General features: G+C 33.5%; 1 long non-coding RNA gene across 1 annotated transcript; it reads left to right on the top strand.

Annotated features, from left to right (window-relative positions):
• The first annotated feature begins 1,783 nt into the window (after window positions 1–1,783).
• Window positions 1,784–22,208, top strand: LOC149894224 (uncharacterized). The gene is made up of 4 exons (XR_016449047.1): window positions 1,784–1,882; window positions 19,892–20,010; window positions 20,425–21,195; window positions 21,907–22,208. It is a non-coding gene; the product is annotated as an uncharacterized LOC149894224 (long non-coding RNA).
• The last annotated feature ends 274 nt before the right edge of the window (window positions 22,209–22,482 follow it).

Below are 22,482 nucleotides of genomic sequence, written 5' to 3'. Positions count from 1 at the left end.
ATCTTATATTTAAAAAAAACCTTAGAAACATTGAGTTAATGGAAAAATGTTATGGGAACTATACTTACAAAATCTCAAGAATCGTTAATAATAGTGCTATGATCTAAACAAGAAGCAAATATTAGACATGTTTGTATAATTATTTAATTAATATTTAAAGGATGAAGTAGTATACAACAGGAAAATGATAAAAGAAGATGAATGTAATTTCTATATCATTTTTCAACTAAACACTAAAAAATATGTTTGTTAAGAATAAATCAATATAAATTTGATTTGTAGACTTCTATAGAAATTAGAAGGAAAGAAGCAAATTAAACATCTCATAAAGTAATTTATTCTTAAAAATGTATTTGTTAATACACAAATAAGTATTATTAATACTTATTTGCATGTTAACAAATTTTTATACTTATATGGTGTTTTAATGAATCTGTGAAATGATACTTTTATCTATCAATAAAATCAAAGCAGTTTTAACCTAATATTATTAGATTAAAACTGTATTATTAAATATGGATTATTAAAAATGTATTAGTAATAGATTAATCTCTTTATCAAACTTTAATAAAGAGATTAATGTATTACTAATACATTTTTAATAATCCATATTTAATAATGCAGTTTTAATCTAATAATATTAGATTAAAACTGCTTTGATTTTTAATTATTTAACTATTTTTAAAACAATAACATAAATGTAAAAACCATAATTTTTTTGTTTATCTTAGTAAGATAATCTGAAGTATAAAGACTATATACTTAAGATTATCTTACTAAGATAAACAAAAAAAATATGGTTTTTACATTTATGTTATTGTTTTAAAAATAGTTAGCAATAATATAATTATGAAAAAAAAGTTGCTTACTATCTGGTAAAGAATCTATATATTTTTGAACCTCTTTATTTTCCATTTTTACTGTTATCTAATAACAAAAACAATAAGAAAAAAAAATGTTTTTCTAAGAACTGGCCCCCCTATCCGCCCCCGTATTTTTATAGTTTGCTGTTACCGAAAAAAAATTCATAAAAACAGAAATAAGGTACCAAAAGTGCTGTTCTTAGTTATATATCTGCTCCCATTTTTTTTTGGCTGAAATTTGGCAGGCAAAAAGAAAATACATATGTAGAAAATAGAATAAATAATAAAAAAAGCGGGCTCAACATTTCTTCGATACGAAATTAATGTGAGAACATCGACTAAATTTTCATGGAAAATTGTAAGCAAAAAAATTCATAAAAAAGTTAAGCAACCATATTTAAAAAAATATAAGAATCGAGCTTAACCTTTCTTCTTTCAAAAAATCTTCTATGTTTATATGTGTTTCTATAAAGAAATACCTCAAAAAAACGTTTGCCTAAGGCTACCTAAAAAAAGTGGTATTTATAGAATAACACAGTAAACTATCTGCTCCCATTTTTTTTTTTGTTGAAAATTGGCGTGTGCTTAGAAATTGCATGTAGAAAGTTAAATCAATAATAAAAAAAGCGGGCTCGACATTTCTTTTACTATAAATTAATGTGAGAACATATACTATATTTTCAGGACCATAACAAACCATGAAAAATTAGTAACCTTACATTAAAAGCCACATAAAAATCAAGATTAACCCTTCTTCTTTAAAAAAAACACCACAAAAAAACGTTTGTCTGACGCTACCTAAAAAAAAGTGAAAAAAACGTGGAACAAAATTTTAGCACAAAAAACGGCTCCGTAAAACGCTATTTCCGCGTACCTAATTTAAGTTTTTATTAGATAAAGTAGAAAGAATTTAAAGTAGAAAGGATTTTAATTTTTTAAATCGTTTATATTTTGTTTGCTTTATTTTTTTTTTTAGTAGTTTTGTTTTTATAATTTTAGTTATCAGAAGGAAAATAGGGGTATGGATGTTACTACTAAGACTTGCCGATTCTGGCGCATTTCCATTTTCTATAGAAAAAATGACATATCGGGTTCTGACGCATTGACATTTTTATAATTCTGCATCCTGATTTTCTGCAATCATGAATTGTGTATTCTGTCACATTGTGATTTATAAAAATACCGCATTAGTATTTTTATAATATAGTGATTTGCTATAGTTAATGAATTCAAGATGGCGTCGTGTTTTTAATTTTTTAATTTCTGCAATCATTTTTGTTGACTTACCTTTTTTGTGTCCTCGTGTTCTAGACCAAAGAGTTGATCATAGTCCATAAATGTAAAGCACGGTTTTAGTTTGTAATGCCCAATAGCCAAGGTGTGAATTCCGTCTTGCAAGATGTGTCTTTTGTCATCGTTAGCGCTGAGTGCGACTTTGTTGATCTCTTCGGTGTAAATGTTATGCTGATGAGATCGGATAACGTTCATAGCTGCAAGCTTTTCATTTCCACTGAATAAGCAGTCTTTATAATCTTGATGAGTGATGCGTTTATCAACGACTTTCTTTTTAACCCCTTTGCATTTTTTGTGTTCATCTTTAGCGATCTTGTAAGAGTAGAGCTTAGGACGAAGTCCTACAAACTCTTTAATTAGTTTTCCACCAGCCTCGTCTTTGAACATACCGATAATCTTATTATTTAACCCTACTTTAAACCCAACGTTTTCAATAGCAGGATGGTCTTTAGAAAAGTTGCTCGTGTCAAATTTGGTTTCAAGATCGTCAGAAATGTCTTGATAAAAATCATCCGTTTCGATTTCATAGATGAGCGAGTCAGTATCGGTCATGAGTAGTTTCGCGCGATCTCCGTATTTAGGTTTGATATAGTTGTAATTGAAATCAAACATCAAAGTTTTGCTTATGTCTAGAACGCTTAGTCCTAAGTAAACAGGCTTGTTGTAAAAGAGTTTTGTTCTTTTCATATGAACTGCAGTAAGGTTTTCATCAAAAATGGTATTTCTATCATAATTAGACTTTCTTGACAATTTCAAGACTTCTTTTCTTGTGGTGATGAGTTTAATATCAACATGCTTTCGAATATTCTCCATGGTTTTTCCAAAGACAGAGTTATTCATGAGTTTAAAAAATTCTTTTTCAAACTCGTTTTTAGCTTTTGCTCTTAATCCAGTGTTGAGATCGATGTATTGTTTCATGAAGGATTCTTCTTCAAAGGTGACACCTCGATGAATTTTAGTAGTGACCAATCCAAGTCGTTCATAGAGCTTTAGGTTTTCATGATGAATGACGTATTTTTCTTTGTTGTTTAAATTGGGAACCAGCTTGTCCACTTTATTAATTTTTAGTCTTTCAGGAGCTAAAGGATAGTCGTTGTGTAAATCGTGTAGGCTTTCGGGATAGGTTAAATCGACTTCGAGAATGCAAGGCATGGATTTCCAATTAGCGAGCTCCTCTTCAGTCATCCATCTGAATCCTCTAAAAGGAAGAGGCTTACACATAGCCCATCCATATAAATTATTTGCGTCTAAATACTGAATGAATTTCGATGGTTGTGAAGGATCATAATCACTCATGTATTTGTTATTAGCAGTTCCATGTCGTTTGCTGATCATGCAAATTCCACCGCGTATCCCTTTTTCTATCATATGAAGCATATCAATATCAGACAGAAGCTCTAACCGAATTCCAGTGAGTTTCAACATACCATCCCAACCCAAACCAGGTGAGGTATAATACCAAGCAGGATCAAGCTTGTAATAGGTACGGCACACGTCTCTGAAATTTTCAAAGATATCAGCAAGTATCAACACGTCTGACTTGTTGTACAGTTCTTGATAATCTTTAAACGTTTTACATCCAAATACATCCCAAACGTTTTGCGCATGCGTATAGTCTTCACAGCTTATCCCCTCATCATTTAGTTTGGAATAGAATGCTTCAATAGGAGGTAATTGCGTTTCGGAGAACTTTTCAATCGAGTTCACCCAGTCATAAGGGTAAACTCCTTTTTTTCTTAATAAATCAAACTTTTCTCCAGAGTAATATTGAGCAACGTTTTTGCATTGGTCGTTGTTTAGATTTTTAGCTAGATCTTCTAACTTGAAACTCATGAACCTGTAGCTGTCAATAAACCTTAATTCTTTCCATACTTCACGAAGTTTACCCTTCTTATCAGTAAATTCTCTCACTTTGATGCTTTTTGTGAAGCTGATATATTTTTCTTCATTGTTGGGTATGCAATTGAGCTTTCCACCTAATTTCTTGATGAACAAATGGCTGTCATAGCCAGACAAATTATGGAAAATGATGGGTATGAATTTTGGAAATTTATAATTCAAGTTGCATTTGTTATGAGCAGCACCACGATACTTTCCGGTTAAATGACAGTGATCCCACACTTTGTCACTGTTAAGATCATCTTCGCAAATATGACACAGGGTTGCAGTCTCAAAATTCTTTTCATCCTCATCCGTTACCACTTTCTTTTTTACTATATCAATCTTGTCAAGAATCTTTATAAGGTCAGCTTCAAGCATGGTTATAAACTTTTGAGCTACGTCATCCTCTTCGCTTTCAGCTGTGTACATGACTGGTTCTCCTTTGTAAAGGCTATCGTCAAAGCATTTGATATAATAGCAGAAGGAGCTTGGAACGTGCTTTTGATATTGTCTGGTGTACGACTCTTTAGAATTCGGTGTGCAAGTGTTAAGAGGTTGGATGAAACTTTCAAAGTCGGCATAGACAACGTATGGAACTTTCATACTCCTTTGATAGTTTTTAAACCGAACCGTCGTCCCTTCTTTAGGAAGTTCGATTCTTACTGCATCGTTGTCATAACAATAAGGTTGATGCTGTTGAAGCTTTTCTTCCTGGTCATAGCCTTGCAAGCAATTTCTGCAATAATACATTTTGTGCTGATGATTTGATGTTTGTGTAGATAATAACCGACTCAAACTTTTAATGAGACAGTAATGGTCAGTGTCTTCGTTTGAAATAAGCAACAAATCAATGCAGTGCTTTCGATCTACAAAGTCAGATATTTTCAAAGGGTAAAGTTTTTTATTTTCATACCCAAAGACGTTAATGCTAATGTCTGGATTATTCTTTTCAAACTTATTGATTTTATTAAGCTTGACAGGAAACTCCATTCCTTCCCAATTCAGTTCTTCTGATTTTAAAATAAGATCATTGTCGATTCTTTCGTTGTCTCTATTTTTTAAATTCAACGCTCGAGTGACTGACCATTTAAAGCATTGATCATCCTTGTTTTCCATGTTGATGATCGCCTTTTTGTCTTTCAGCTCTTTAGGCAGCTCCATATAGGAAGAACCGCTGATAGGTTCGTAATCAGTAAAGTTAATGTCCATCCTTATAATCTTAGACAGGATACTATTAGATCCTAAAGCATTGTATTTGACACTACTTTCCAAGACTTTTCCTTCCATTTCACCCATGAGCTCTCTTACATCCGTAGTCGCTAGAACAATCTCTGATCTTGATGAAAAGCTCGCTTCTCGAGTCACTTCTTCACCAGTCATCATGCTTACAGATTTCATTTCACACGTTAAAATAATTCTTACTCTGGTGTTTCTTTCCCCCTCCATGGTTTGAATGGCAGACTCTCTCACCAAATTAAAAAAGGATGCGAGGTCTTGGTATTGAGAAGAAGGTCTATAAGAAAATTGTCTTACAGAACTCTCTGCTGAATGTTCAGTCATTTTAAACTTTACTTTAATTGGTTTTGGCAAGGGCTGTTTATACTCTGTTTTTAATACAAGCGATTTGATAGACTTTATTTTTTCATCGATTTTGGTCGCTGCTTTGCTTACCTGATTCTTGACTACTTCAGGAACGTAAGGCTCCACCCATTCTTTAACATCATTAAACTTAGTTTTAACATACGACGCCACACTTTTTACAGCCGACGTCAGACTTGAAAAAAATGAAGGTCTAGGTGGAATGACTGGTTTTGGTGTTATAGCAGGTGTTAAATCTGAAACAGGTTCGTCAAGGATAGGTCTTTGCAAATGAGCTGGTTTTGGAGCAATAGGAGGCTTTACCACAGGTCTTGGTGGAATGATTGCTGGTTTCGGAGCAATAGGAGGCTTTTGCACTGCGGAAGGAACAATCCTTACTTTTGTTGGCTTTATTGAAACTTTTGTAGGTTTTACAGAAACTTTTACAGCTGGCTGAACAAACCTCACCACAGTAGGTCTACGAAAAGCAGCAGGAGGTTGTAAAACCATTAAAAGATCACCCTTTCTCATTTTAGAATACCCTCTTATTTTTTGCTCTTTAGCAATTTCTTTTAATTCTTTCAACGTTTTGTTTTCCATTTTATTAACACAAGATTTTTTATTTAAACCATTTTCAATTTTTAAATTTGACATATATCAAATTTAAAATTTTCTACCTCCAGAAATCTCATATTTGTAACCATCTATCACTTTTCCATTTCTGCATTCAAAGTACTGCCAGCTATGTCCTGTCTTTTTATGAGTCTCGTAAGCAGACTTGTACTCAGCCACCTCACCAGTATCCACATGAGTTATTTTCAAATGTAAAGGATTATTTCTAATTAAACCAAGTCTAGCATATTTTGGATCGAGAGGTTTCTTTTCTTTTTTCTCATGTATTCTAGGTCTTCCCACTGGTCTCACCTCTTTTGAGTTTTCCAAAATGACATCTTTATCAATCAAGTTGTTCTCAACAGCAATCATCATGAGCGACATTTTATTGTTTGACGTTTTGGAAACCCCATTTTCTTTCAGCAATTTTTTCAAAAGTTTTCTTGTGTATGTCATCTTTTTTATTTGTAAAGATTTTTTTTAAATCAAATTCGATTTTTTAAAATTTATGTCATTGATGAAAATTATTCTAAAGTTTTCATACACAATGTCATTGGAACCAAGCGAATGATTTAAAATTGCGCTTTTTAGATTTCCAGAAATCTTTTTCTTCTCCTCGAAATCACAATCCAAACCAAGCACATACTTGTCAATCATTCTTAACTTTTCTTCTTTAGGCAAGCCTTTCCAAGTACTGAGATGATCTTTGATTTTCTTTTCCATTCGTGAATATTCAGTCTCACCACTCCATACAAGTCGGTAAAGCTTGTCTCTCTCTCCATCACTGTACTCTTTTGGAATATTAAAATCTCCGTTTTCAGTGACGTAAACAGATTCGCGAAACACACCTGTTTTTCCAAATGCAAGAAGCTCAAGATGTCTTTTTTTATTTATGTCAGTCTCTTTGATACTACATTCTAGAAAAAATGGAAAAAACTGTATCATTTTATTCTTCTTTTAACAGATTTAGATCCTTTTTCGGTCTACCCACAGGTCGATCTTCCTTCACGTCTTTAATCAATATGTTTTTATCAATCAAGTTGTTTTCAATCGCAAGCATCATGAGAGACATTTTATTGTTTGACGTTTTGGAAATTCCGTTTTCTTTCAGTAATTTTTTCAAATCCTTTTTCGTATATCTCATTTTTTATTTAAAAAAAAATATTATTTTGAAAACATTTCAATAAACAACATTCATTCTGCTTCCATCTGATTTAAGTCTGAGCAATTTATCGGAAATGAGAACGGCAAAGGCTTGAGTGTTTGCAGGAACGTTTGCATTGAATGTCGCTTTTATTTGTACATCTATCACTGAAGTTTTTAACCTCTCAGCTTGCTTGCTTACGTCAAAAACAAAAAGAGGACAAATGTATCTATAATTCATAGCAGATATATTGGGTTGAGCTATAATTTCGTTTGTTCCATAAAGTCTATTGTCAAACTTAGAAGCATCTCTATAAGCTCTTGAGTATTTGTTGTTATTAAAGTCTAAATTGTAATCCACAGCGGGATACCTTTCACTGTTTAAAGTGACATATATGTTCTTCAAGTCGCAGTGATTAAAGACTGCAGGATTCTCTGTTTGACTTCCAGATTTATTGGTTTGAAATCCGACAACAACATACCTAGGCCTTTCACTAGCAGATCTTGCGCTTAGCCTCCAACTAAAGTTGTTGGATACAGGAACAGCGATGGTGTCGCATTGTCTAGATCTGAACGAAAATGGAACATCTACTTTTGATTCAATGATTTTGTAAAGATTGTTGCTAGCTGCCACAGAGGGTGTGACATGAGGCATAAACAAAGATAATTTAGTTAGATCTACTTTTCCTGCAGCTGTTGCTTCTGTTCTAAAAATAACATCACTATCGCTTTTTCTCACAAGAGCAAGTGTATGCTTAAATCCATAGAGCACTTTATCGTAATCGTCGCAAAATCCAAAAATGTGTTTTAAAGGGATGCAAAACGAAAACGTTCCTTTTTCTTCAGTTTGCTTGATGATGTAGTCTTGTCTAGCTTTAAATCCAGAGTTGTTGACAAGATCTGCTAAAGCTGTTGTGTCTCTTTGCCACAGCTGATTCATTCCTTCAGACACTGGGAACTCTACTGGATATTTAAGGTATCCAATCATGGTGGTAGCTTGTCCAGGTTCGTAAACGGTCTCCACCTCTTGATTCGACAACTGATAAGAAATCTGACTGAACATAAACATGATACCGTTGTTAACAAGAGTAACGACATCTGCATCAGCGTAGGAAGTTCCATCCGCTTTTAAAAGTCTTCCTTCAACCAAAAGGTATGCCTCAGATGGAAGCGTGAACAAATCTTGCTGCTCAATATTGATTCTTATTTCTCCATCCACGTTTAGATTCTTATTCACTGGCTCGTATTCGTGAAACTCGAATCTCTCAATTTCTTCATCCACAATAATCTCTTCTGTAAAATTTAAAACATCGGAATTTGCCATTTTTTATACATCAAAGAAAAAAAATTTTTACATCCTCATGCAATCAAAAGCCCATTTCCTCTTTTTACCAAGTCTTGTATTCTAATCGCGTTGTTCTTCGACAATCCTGATCCAAACATAGAATATTCATCTATAACTGGTGGTGCTGCTACCGCTGCTTTGTTAACAATGCTTGAAATAATTTCCTTGCTTTTAAGACTGAGATCATTCTTTGCAGCTGGCTTTGGAGTTCCAGTCTTGGCATACAATTTCTCAATGGTTTTTTTACCTTTATCAATAGCAACATCTTTAGCAGTGGAAATGGCTGTTGAAGCTAGCTCTTTCCCTGCAGATTTAGTAGCCATGATGGCTTCTCTCCCCAGTTCAGTTTTTGCAATTTTATTAGCCAAAGTAGATGCTGCTCTTGAAGCGCTTGAAGATGCTGCTCTTCTCAAGAAATTCTTAAGCGTGTCCATGATTCCACTTCCACCCACAATATGCTTCTTAACATATCTATTTCTATAAACGATCATTTTTTATTTCCAAAGATTTTTTTTTATTTCATATCGATATACGCCATGATAGCCTTGTACTCGTCTTTATTAATCCTATTCTGTCTCAACAGCTCATCGCAAATGGAAACAGCTACATTTCTTGACCCTTTATTTCCAGCATGCCATGCAGCGATGCTCAAGTTGAGCTTTTCCACAAGAGCATTTGGATCGCTCGGAAGAATAATCACGCCATTACCTTTTTTGACTTTGGTTTCACTTTTAAATTTTTCCCAAATGGGCTTTATAATCGTAACGTATTTTTCAGCTCTGGAGGCTTTTGGCTTGTTTGGATTTGCATCAGACTCTATTGCTTTAGTTTTAATAAGTATATTTCCATAATTTTTAAGGTCATCATCAGTGTAATTGGATTCATCAGGTTTCGACCTTGTGATCAACTCCCAAAGTCCTATTGTTCCTTTATACTTTTCTCCATCAATAACAACATCGTTTTCATCGATGGTTATTTCTTTTTTACCGATATACATTTTTCCGCGTTCTTTTGAGTGAATTCCAAACACTCTGTCTGCAACATATCGTTTAGAGGCGTATTTTGACAAATATTCCAAAGCAATATTTCCAACATTCATTCTTTTAATGGACGGTAGATCGCTTTCTGGATAAGTCAAAGCCAGTGGAGTGCTTTCAGTCTCTCTGTATGCGATGCTCTTTAGTTCGTTTTGCATCTTTTCATTGCTTTCAATCAGAGGCTTGTAAAGCTTGCTCAAATCAGTCTGAAGATTAGCATCATAAATATTTTCATTCAAACTATCTTGATAGATTCTTTTTCTTCTTTCAACAAGTTCTTTCACAATTTCATCCCTCTTGTTAGGGTCTAGTATTTTAAAAAAGGACATTTTTTAAAATACAAGAAAAAAAAACGTAAAACACAAACTTATCTGTGTTTTTTTTAAATTAGTTTTTTTTAGATTCTTTGAATCCGTGGAAATCTACGATTTTTTAAACAAATTGTTAAACGCTTTTATCGCATCTTCTCTTCCTTTTTGGATCAACGACTCTTTGGTTATCTCGTCAATGTTGATTTTTGTTTTAGTTCTTATTTCTTTCATCAGACTCTTAAACTTTTGAAGCTCGTCTAAAATCAATTCATACTCTGAATCGCTCACAATGTTGTCTACTAATGCCTTTGAAATGTGACTGTTGATGGTGTTCAATTTCGACTCGGCCAACACTTTAATCTTTTCATGCTTCTCCGCTTTTAGTGCTAGTTTTTTGTTGACTTGTCCTCCTACAATGGATAAAAACCCCATTCCAATAGCCACACCTTCACACGCAATCGCAATAGGAGCAGCAGCGATGGTGCTCAAAGTTCCAATTCCAACAACTCCAAGTGCAACGCCACCTGCTTGCAACGTAGAGTCTACAAAAGAAATGATTCTGAAAGCGCGATGATACTTTTTGCTGAGATGCACTCTCTTTTTCCTCTCGTTGTCCATCTCTTTTTGGACTTCGCTTATTTTTTGAAGACGGTAAATATGCCCTCCATCATCTGCAGGAGCTGTTGGAAGACCTGGATAAAGTTTAGATTTAGCATCGTAATTGTATTCCATTTTTATTACAAAAAAAATATTTTTTTTCACTCATTTATGAAAATGACAAAGCCTAAACTTTCCCCTTTTTTAATAATGACGTCTTTATCGCTTCTGTTATAAATTTCCATGATCGCATTATCCACCGACTCTGAAAAAATTAAAAAGTTACTGAAATAATTCAGCTTTAAATTGTGTGCATGTCTCAAATTCAATAAAGCTAATCCGCTTTTAAGTTTTATTCCAAACACAAATTCAATCACCTTCTTGGATAAACGGTTCAACGTGATTTCTTTTTGAGCAAATACTTCATACTTACTTCCCACTTTTACAGGAGGATGCTTCAAATACTTGTCGAAAAAAAGATATGATTTATGACGAGCCTTTCGGTCGTTAATAAATAATTTTTTATGCACATGATTCTCCATTTTTATTATCACAAAAAAATTAATTTTTAATACACCATTTTATTCTTTGTATGTGAGGAATAAAATGATTATTGTTTTTAAGCAGCAGAAGCACACACTCTATATTCATCCTTTTGAAAACCTTCAATCAACGCTTCAGTCTTTAATCTATTTATTCCATCCTCATCTGTAGTTCTGAGTCGTCTAATAATTATTTCACGTGGTCCAACAATATATTCTCTCTCATCATCATCATCATCATCTCCATTGTAAATGGTGAAGTTGTTTGCTCTCGTTTCATTACGCATATCTTGTAAAAATTCATTATATATATAATCATCATATTCATTTTGTTCTTCAACACTCATCGAATTGTAATCTAAAACTACAGGGTCATCCAACATAGACTCATCATCATCTTCAGCGTCAACAAATATAAGTCTGTTTGCACTCGCTTCAATATTATTGTTAGGTCTATCCTCTGGATCATCATCTTCAGGGTCAACCAACATATACCAATTGCTAGGTCTATCCTCAGCAACAAAACTATCATCGTCTTCGCTTTCATAGAGATCTTCTAAAAATTCATTATCTGACATACTCATTGTTATTTTTTATATGAAAAGAAATTTATTTAACTCATTTTCAATTTTTTTTCTTTTATCTGTACATTAGGCTCATGGAAATCACTAGTGATTTTTTAAGCGTAATAATAGGCTTGTCCTAGAAGAAGGTAAAAGCTTCCGGATTGACCGACTTGAGCATCACCAGAGTTGAGCGTGACAACGAGTCTTCTACCAGCTGCGACAGTAGGCATAGAATCTGCTTCTCCAAAATTTCTGTAAAAAGAGATGGTAGATGTAGAGCCGATGGATGCGGTGGATTGATACAACAGTCCAGTCGATTTGTTGTTGAAGGAAGTCAAATTTGAACCGTTCCATGACGACAAATAAAAATCTTCCAGTCCAGAGGATGAAAAGATGCATGTGCTGTCACCGTCATATCCTGGAAAATACGTGTAATTGTTGGTGTTGTACGGTGTCCAAGGAGTGAGTACAGTACCGTTACCTGGAGGTAGATTTCCATCGTACATTCTAACTCTGGACTCCCACCAGTTTCCAGAGGCGCCAATGATGTGCATCCTGATGTATTTCAACGACACACCATTTCCTTTTCCGTTGGTGTTCATCAAAACGTATTCACTGCCGTAAGTGGTATTCAAATATCGAAACGTCCTGCAGTACAGCTTGTAAAGAGGGATGGTGGCAGGAATGGAAGCAAGTGTGGAAATGAACGGTTGAATCCAGTACGTGATGGCTGTAGCATTTTTGTTGACCAGTTGAATGGAGACGTCGTTTCTGAAAGGCATGTCCAATGTGAAATATCCTCCCAAGGAAGTGGTGTTAAACATGTTGCATCCCTGTAAAGAGTTGGCGTAAAAGGCTCCTCCCAATGGTGAGAAAAGCAAATCGGTAGCAAGTCCTGTTTGATCCACTCCAACTCCTTCCGTGGTTTCTGCATAATTTCCTACATTGATTTCTCCGTCAGTAAAGATTCGAATAAAAACTTGACCGGGAATATTAGTGCCAGAGGTGCTGTATAAAGCCAGCCACAATCTTCTCAGTACTCCAGATTTTCCAGAAAACGTAAACACTGGCGAAGTGGTTAATGCTGCAACTGTCTGAGACTTGAATCCTAAACTGGTAAAACTAGATCCTGGAACGACACTGGTCAAACTCGATTTTTGTAACAACAAGTCTACATAATTCTTTGTTGCTCCATCTTGCGCGTTGACTGGATCAGTCACATTAATTAATTTGTGTGAGTTCAAATCCAAATCTGCATTTCCAACAGTCGTTCCACTTGAAGCATGCGTGTCCACATAATTTTTCGTAGCCGAATCCGAAGCTGATGTGGGTTCTGCTAAATTAGTTAGTTTATGAGCTGTCATGTTAATGTCAGTGTATGAAATAGTGTTGTAAGAGACTTTGGTGTCTACATACCCTTTTGTCGCTGCGTCTTTTAAAGCGGTAGGATCGCTCACATTGATCAACTTGTGAGAGTTCATGTCGATGATCCCTGTGATGGTGCTGGATCCGTCTGTTTTAACACACTGGCTCGAACTCACATCAACGTAATTTTTTGTGGCAGCGTCATGCAAATTAGTTGGCTCATTCAAATTGATGGCTTTGTGAAAATTCAAATCCAAGTCTGCAGTTCCAATCGATGATCCTCCTCCTGACGCATGCGTATCTACATAATTCTTCGTAGCTGCATCGTGTGCGTTAGTCGGTTCACCCAAATTGATGATTTTATGAGAGTTGTAATCCAAATCTGCAGTGATGGTGCTGTTTCCATCTGTTCTGACATAGAGATCACCTGTTATAGTTGTTGCTGAATAAGGATCATAAAAATACCTCCCTAATTCAGTTCTTCCAAATTTGTCAATCATTTTTTAATGATGGAAAAAATTTTTTCACCAAAGTGTGTTAACAACGCTTTGAAAGTCATCTCCTTCCTGTAATTTTTTCAAGACGTAAAGACACAAGTGTCCACAATAAGACGTATCACCAAATTGAACCCTTTCACTGTTGTAAAAGACAGGACTTTTCAAATAATGAACTAGCTCGACAAGAGGTGGCTGGGCATAAGAGTCAAAACTGTATTTCTTATCACCGTCTTTATACCAACACACCCAATGAAACCCATCTGTGCTAGAATCCCCCGTGTTAACAATTCCACATTCTTTTTTTCTTGGCTTTTTAGGTAATTCATCCCTCACAAAAACACCTCTAAAGTTTTTAATTTTGAGCTTTTTCACAGCATCTATTAATTGAAAGTTGGTGAGAGGTTTGTTCGGTAGTACAATTCCTTCAACGTTGATCATTTTTTTTAAAATTCAGAAAAATTTTAAAAAATCGTAGATTTTTCATGGATTCAAAGAATCTAAAAAATTCACTTGTGAAATTCCATGGATTCAAGGAATCTAAAAAAGGTTTTTACATTTCATCATCCTGCTCTATTTCATCTTCTTTCACCTCTAAATTCATGTCTTCACACATCATGATGCTATGAGGTAAAGATGCATTTTTTACGATGACGGCTTCGACCAGTTTAACTTGAATAGACACAATCGAAGGACCAATATACACCCCCTCAATTCTAAGTCCTCCAATAGCATAACATCGTTGGTTGATAAAATCGTGTCCAGAAGATCTAACCAAATTTTTATTACCACGTTCTCCTTTGACTCCATTTTTTATATCAAGATCTGTTTTCTTTCTATGAAATACAGAAGTAATGAGTATTTCATCTTTCACATTTTTAGTAAACGTCTTTGCATAAAAGACTGGTGTAGATTCAACATTATCAGCTTTATATTTTAAAATACTCAATTCTTCTGAATTAATTTGCTTTTTTCTTCCTCCTTTTTTAAGTTTGGCTGACAATTTATCTACTTCACCTCTAATGAACAAAGTAATCTTTTCCATTGTGCTAATAAACTTTGCTTCTTGTTCTGTCTTTCCTTTTTTAGCATCAAAGCAAACAAAGGACATGGAATACCCAGTCAATTTTTGTGTTGCTGGATCTTTATTCTCACACACACCATACGAAAATAAGATGGGAGATCGTAATACAAGAGGACCATCTCCACTTGGATAAGAATATTTTACTGGCACTTTTTGATAGACTACTGGTTTGGTTGCTGCGTAAATTTCTCCAACTGATAATTTACTCTCATCAAAATTTTCAATTGTAATAAAACTCATTTCTTTTATATAGAAAAGAAAATTATTTAACTCGTTTTTTGGAATAATGAAAATCTACGATTTTTTAGATCCATCCATTTCAGGTTCTCCGGTGCTTTTTTTTAACAGATACACCTAGACCGAATTTAGCTTTGGCTTTGATGATGGGAGTGATCAGTTTTCTTTCGTTTATCTCTTTTTGAGTGGGGTTTGGAATGGAGTTCATTTCTTCAAGCATCATTTGATCTGCTACATTTCTGCTTTTAACATCGTTTAAATATTTGTAAGCTAAATCGTGGTGGTATGCTGCATTGTCTACTCTATCCACCGGTTTGCTCCACTCTTGATACATGTCTGTGGATGTGAGTTTTTTGTCTAAATTGGTTCCAGGTCCTGCAAAATTCATTCCTGGAATGTGCATTTCTCCTGGAAATTTTGCCCATGGAAGCTTTATTTTTTTTGAAAAATTGTTGATCGACTCCACCAAGTCTCCTCCATTGACTTCATTCGCAGAAACAAACTTGCATTTGCCTCTTCCGCAGACGGTACAAGTTCCTTTAAGCATATTTCTATTGCTCTTGCTTATAGAATGGTACAAGTTGTTCGTTTCTGTTATTCTTTTGCATTTGACACAATACATTTTTTATATTCAACATAATAAAAAATGGAAGTGATTGATTTGTCATGGAATGTAAATAAAAACAAAAGGAAAAATAACAAGCTTTTACCTAGAAGTATACGTGGAATCATTATTGGGAAATCAGGATGTGGAAAAACAACGTTGCTACTCAATTTACTTTTAAGACCTGGGTGGTTAGACTATAATCATTTGCAAGTGTTTGGAAAATCTCTTTTTCAACCGGAATATAAAATACTCAAAAACTCGTTCGAGAAGAAATTGCCAAAGGAAGTTATTCTTGATTTGTTTAACATTCAAAGCAAAATTGAGGAATTAAACGTAAGCCCTGAATGCGTTATTAATGAAATTTCAAAAAAATGGGATAACACAGAGGATATGGAATGCCAATTTTTCGAAACGGCTGACGATGTGCCTAATCCTGAAGATCTTGATTCATCCAAAAACAATTTAATGATCTTTGACGATTTGCAATTGACCAAACAAAACAAATGTGAAAAATATTACATCCGAGGAAGACATTCTAACGTCGACTGCTTTTACCTCGCTCAAAACTATTTTATGCTGCCTAGACAAACCATTCGAGAAAATGCTAATTTCATTTGCTTGTTTCCTCAAGACTTTAAAAACATAAACCACATTTATCAAGATCATGTATCCAGCGATATGGAAAAAGAAGAGTTTAAAAAGTTTTGTAAATATTGCTGGTCTCAACCTCACGGATTTGCCGTCATTGACTTATCCTCAAAAAAGGATTGTGGAAAATATCGAAGCGGATTTAACAATTTTTATTTTCCCAACTCTATATAAAAAGATGAGCGGATTTTATCTCCTTGCAAAAGCAAAAAAAGAAACTCCAACCGTAAGAAACAGCGTCATCCAAACTGAGTTTGACAACCCCATCGAATTCGAACCTAATAAAAAGTATGAAATGGCTCTTGTCGGCTTTGACACTGTTCACAGTTACACCAACATCAATTCGACAAATAATGTTTTCAGATACAGTCCCAACGCCGGTTCAAACAGCTACACCATTTACATCGAAGAAGGAGCGTATGAAATTAGCGAGATTAATGATTATCTTCAGAATGAAATGAAAAAACAAGTTGGAAACTTGTATAGAGCGGATGGTGTTGTTATCGGTGCAAACCTGACCACTTTAAGATCTACGCTGAAATTTGGAAAACCTGGAGCTACAACAAAATATTGGGTGGATTTCAACGTGAACAACAGTTTAGCTCCTGTTCTTGGATTTAATAAAGCAGAATATACCTATGTAGAGAAAAAAGAAGATCCAGCTAATCCAGATAAAGTCACAAGTTATATTGACTATTACGAGTCTGAAGCACTTTCGAGAATAGACGATGTGACCATCATCAGAATCACAAACGATGCGATCGGAGCATCTTATGATAACGGAAAAAGAACATCTGACATTTACTCTTTTCATCCTGACACTCCTCCAGGCTACAAAATTAGCGAAAAACCTTTCCACTTGATATACTTGCCTATCATGGTGGGTAGAATTTCAAGAATGGAAACAAGAATTTTAGATCAAAACGGTAATTTGATCGACTTTAGAGGTGAAGACATTATCCTCCGATTTCACGTGAGAGAAAGAATAACCTCTGTGCTTCAAGATCTTTTTACGAGCAGCGCTGTTCAACGATAATTTTTTTTCTTTTATTTAAAAAATGAGTTACCAAAAAGTAAAATTAAACATTTCACAAAGTCAATCTGATAAAATTAAAAAAGCGATTCAAGACAAGACTGATGTCAATATAAGACTATCTCATCAAGACTTGAACGGTGAACATATTCTCGCTATCACTCATGCGCAATTGAAAAAAATTACAAAAGCGTATGAAGCTGGTAAAGGTGTTACACTCAAACTGAGCAAAAGACAACTTGCACACAACTCAACCATTGAAGGTGGATTCATCGGTGCTCTTCTACCGTTACTAGGTATGTTAGGTAGCACACTTGCAACAAGAGTAGTTCCTGCTCTCGCCACTGGATTGTTAGCAGGAGTAGGCTCTTCTGCTGGCTCTGCTATGGTTGATAAAATTGCAGGAAGAGGAATCGTTTACTTGAAAAAGAATGGAAGTGGAATGAAAATGACTGCTGCAGGATCAGGAGTCTTTTTAAGACCTTGGGTGAAACCTACTATGGGTGAAGGACTTTTTGTTAAAAATGGAAATGGTTATCAATCTATTGGATCTGGATTATTGCTCGGACCGAACTCACCCTTTAATAGCATTCCCTTTTTAGGTGCTATTCTATGAAAAATGTAAATTTTATATATAAAGATATATAAAATTATTCTTTACTTGTATCTAAATTTGCTTTCGCATTACCAACAATTTCTCCATTATAATGCCGATAAATTCTTTTTACCGAGAAAGCATTCGATAACCCTTTAACCTTTGTTTTTCTCATTTCAATACGATTATGTGTATCAAAAGAATTTTTTAAGAGTATTAAAATTTCTTCTAATGGTATTGTTTTAATCATTTCTATAAACGATATTTTAACACACTTTGGAAGCTTTCGAACGTTTTTTTCGAATTTAATATATTGACTAGATTTATCAGTAGAACATTTCACCTCTTCACCACTAAGCATATTAATAAGATCATCTTTATATATCGCATTCATTTTATATAAAAAGAATTTTATTTAAGTCATTTTTAAAAAATTTTTTTTCACTATAGTTTACTGTAGAATAGAAAATACGATGACGAATTAAAAGAATGAACTATCTCTCATTAAAAAATGAGCATTGTCTTATTAAACACAAAAATTATGGACAAGTTTGACAAGGATAATCTTGACGATATAGCACACTTGAAATCCATATCTCTTCTTTTGGAAAACAAACACGACCTGTCAGATGAAGCTATTAAGCATCTGTTGGAGGCTAAAGAAGAATTGGATAAACGCAAGACCGAGAAAATAACGTTTATCGCTAAGACAAATCACCTCATCCAGCGATACCAAGACATTTTACAAACACAGCTTTCGTTTGAAGATCGTGCTAAATTTGACGAGGAAAAAAACCAGCTTCAACGTCAATATTTTACCATCGCGGAAGAAACGCTTTCTCAACGACAGTGGAACGATATTAAAATCACTCAGACACTTGTCTCACGCACCAAATGCAAGTTTTGCATCAACAACGATCCCAGCCAGTTTGAGATGGACGACAGCAATAAAAAATTCTGTCTCGTGTGTTCAGGTCAGCAAGAAATGTTAGAAACAACTGTTCCCAATAAAGACTACGACCGATCCAATTCGGTGAACAAATACACTTACTCACGCATCATTCACTTTCAAGAGTGCATCAAACAATATCAAGGCAAACAAAACTGTAAGATTCCTGAAGAAGTCTTTGAAAAATTAGAGAAAAAATTCAAGGCGTTAAACTTATTAGTTCATTCTGAAAATACGCATGTGAAATATTCTCGCATTACCAAAGAACACATTTTAATCTTTTTAAAACAACTCAATTATACAAACCATTATGAAAATGCCAACTATATCTATTACGTGCTTGTCGGTAAGCGAGACGATATAGAATACCTCGAAGAACAGCTCATCAAAGATTTCAAGGATTTGTCTTTCTTATACGATCTGGTGTACGGAAAAGACAAACCGAAAGAATTAAAAAGAAAAAGTTTTATGAATGTCCAGTACATTTTGTTTCAACTGCTCCAAAATAGAGGTCATCCTTGTCGTGCAGAAGATTTTTCAGTTTTAAAAACCATTGATAAGAAAAGATTTTACGACGACATTTGCTCCCATCTGTTTGCAAAACTCGGATGGAATTTTACCCCGACCTTTTAATTATAAAACCGTGCTTTACATTTATGGACTATGATCAACTCTTTGGTCTAGAACACGAGGACACAAAAAAGGTAAGTCAACAAAAATGATTGCAGAAATTAAAAAATTAAAAAAATTAAAAACACGACGCCATCTTGAATTCATTAACTATAGCAAATCACTATATTATAAAAATACTAATGCGGTATTTTTATAAATCACAATGTGACAGAATACACAATTCATGATTGCAGAAAATCAGGATGCAGAATTATAAAAATGTCAATGCGTCAGAACCCGATATGTCATTTTTTCTATAGAAAATGGAAATGCGCCAGAATCCGATATGTCATTTTTTCTATAGAAAATGGAAATGCGCCAGAATCGGCAAGTCTTAGTAGTGATGTTATTTAAAGTTATACTAATGCTGTTTCCTTAAAATTGTTATTTTTACTTTGAAATTTCTGTGATGCTATTAACTATTTTTGTTCTTTTTTAGAAAATTTAGAAAAAAAATTAAAATTTTGTGCCAACACTGACAACGCATGTCACATGTTATTGTATGTAAAGGTTAAATGTTGTTATGAAGGTTATAGTTCTTATGAGAAAAAAAAGAAAGTAAAGAGAATTGTTTGTAAATATATATTTTGTATCTTTTTAAATTTTCTTGCGTCATTTTTAGAATTTTTGTTTGCACACGTTTATTGTTTGCATATATGCTTTTTGATATGTATGTGTATGTGGTAATAAGTGCTTTATAGTTGTTTTATCAATGTGTTTTTATAATAATGTAAAGTGTTTTTTTGCTGTTTGTCTATGTGTTAATATGTGTTAAATAATTGTTTTAAAAAGGGTTTTAAATATGTATATAAGGTATTAATTTATTTTAGTATATATTTAACCTTATATACATATTTAAACACATATATTTTGCTTATAGTTTGTACATATGTTTATATTATGTTCTTTCCGTGTTTTTAAAGTGCTGTGACTTGGTAAACATCTAACTGAAAATCAATTATTGTATTTTAGAGAGGGAGCAGAGCAAATAGCCTTAGATTGTGCAGCTCAACGTGATATGCACCTAACGGCATAGTTTAAGTTAAATACTGAAAATGAAAGAGTCCATTGAAATTCTTATGTAGACATTCCTTATCACTTTATATTTGATGATAAACATTGTAAATGGAAGGTTAGACGAAGGGGCGGTAATAAGATGATAATAAGAATGTATATAGTAAACCCAACTGGAGAATTGTTTTTTCTTAGACTGTTACTTTTGCAAGCAAAAGGAGCAACATCTTGGGAGGATGTGCATACTGTTAATGGTATTGTCCTTGAAACGTTTTGTGAAGCATGTGTTTTGAATGGTCTGTTGCAAGATGACACTGAATGGCAGAATACTTTTTCTGAGGCGGTTTTAACACATATGCCAAAGAAAATTAGACAGTTGTTTTCAATTATTTTGACCTTTTGTGAACCTGACAATCCTTTACATCTCTGGAGTACATGCAAAGCTTTTATGATGGAAGATTTCATTCACCGCTCAGTCCCACTTCTAATAGCTGAACAAGCTACTCTTCATCAAATTGAAAAGATTATTAATCAAATGTGTTATATAAAACCATATTTGTTTATAGTTGTATATATGTTTAAATTATGTTGTTTCCATGTTTTCAAAGTGGTGTGGTTTAGCATTATGTTGAGCAAGATTGATAACCTTGTCAGCCAAGCGATGTACTTATAGCAGAGTTGTGAGTTGGCAGGATTTAGTGCCAGGCGGAGTTACTGCTTTGGAGCTAGGTTGTGTTGTCTAGCCTTTTTTAATTATTCTCAAAAAAAAAAATATAATAATGTCTGTTAATGTTTAGCGTAATGTGTATGAGAGTATGCAACCTTGATCTTTAAATCTAGGGTGTTTTCATGTCCTAAATTTGAAGTAATTGAATAACTAATATTGAATATAAAAACATATACTTTTATGTATTTATATGTTTAGTAAAAAGATAGATATAGTTAACTTTAAATTGGTTTTCTAATTTTGCTTTTCATATTTTAATTTTGTTTGTTATCTTCACTGGATTTTAGGATCAAGGATGTAAATATTCTATTGTTATGTGTTATTGTTGTGATGTTTTGTGTTGGTATTCATTTTTAACAATAGACACCTTCATGTTGGTGACTATTGTAAAAAAAGAATAATAAGTTGTTTCATTATTGGTACTTACTGCTTTTATTTATTTACTGAAAGCCAAGACAGCAGTATGCTAAAAATGCAATTTATATCTTAAATTGGTTTTTTTCTATATATATATACAGTATTGTTAATCCTTTTGTACTTCGAAACAGATTTTATTGTTACATTTTCGATAAATGTTTATATTAACTCCCATGTCAAAATGGGTTACTATAAATAGGTAAATCGATTTTCAGTTTTTATGTGGTGTTTTATTTTTGTTTTTTTTTTTGTTGTTGTAATTATAGTATCATAATTCCTTTTTTTTTTTTCTTTAGGATTTACGATTGACGCATTTATACGATTTATAAAAAGAAACCTAATTACCTTTTATTGTAAACTTTGGTCAGTAAAAGTTATATAAATGTATTCAATTAATTCAATTTTTTAAAAGTTTTCTCTATTTTAAGCCTAATAATTTGCTGTACGTATATTAGGGAACCTTTTTAAATGGGTGGTTAATATTGTAGTTTAGCGCATTTTTCAAATATCGAGTTACTTAAATTTTATAAGATTTTTAACTAATTAATTAGCTTAGTTTGCATTTGCAACACTTTTGAGGAAAGAAAAAAATTTTATATATGTTAAATTCTTATATATATTAAAAAGAAAAAATTCTTATACACGTAAATCATTGTTTTACATTTCATTATTCTGGTAAAAGGTCTTCATCAAAAACTTGACTACTCCTAATAAAAATAGCTATTCTCCTGACCACCATTAAGGCAAAAACGGGGAAGGGAGATCCTTTATTAGTGTCAAAATATTTAAGAGAATTAAATTTCGAGTAACAAAAGGAATTTTGTAAATGGTAGTAAATTACTGTTAACTAAAAGCTATTAAAACAGGATATA

The sequence above is a fragment of the Hydra viridissima genome, unplaced genomic scaffold (genome assembly GCF_058129835.1).
Source record: "Hydra viridissima isolate aposymbiotic clone 2 unplaced genomic scaffold, HvirCarnegie_v1 scaffold_1, whole genome shotgun sequence".
Classification (NCBI taxonomy): Eukaryota; Metazoa; Cnidaria; class Hydrozoa; order Anthoathecata; family Hydridae; genus Hydra; species Hydra viridissima.
The sequence above is the reverse complement of the archived record's forward strand: the minus strand, read 5'-3'. Positions and strand labels throughout refer to the sequence as shown.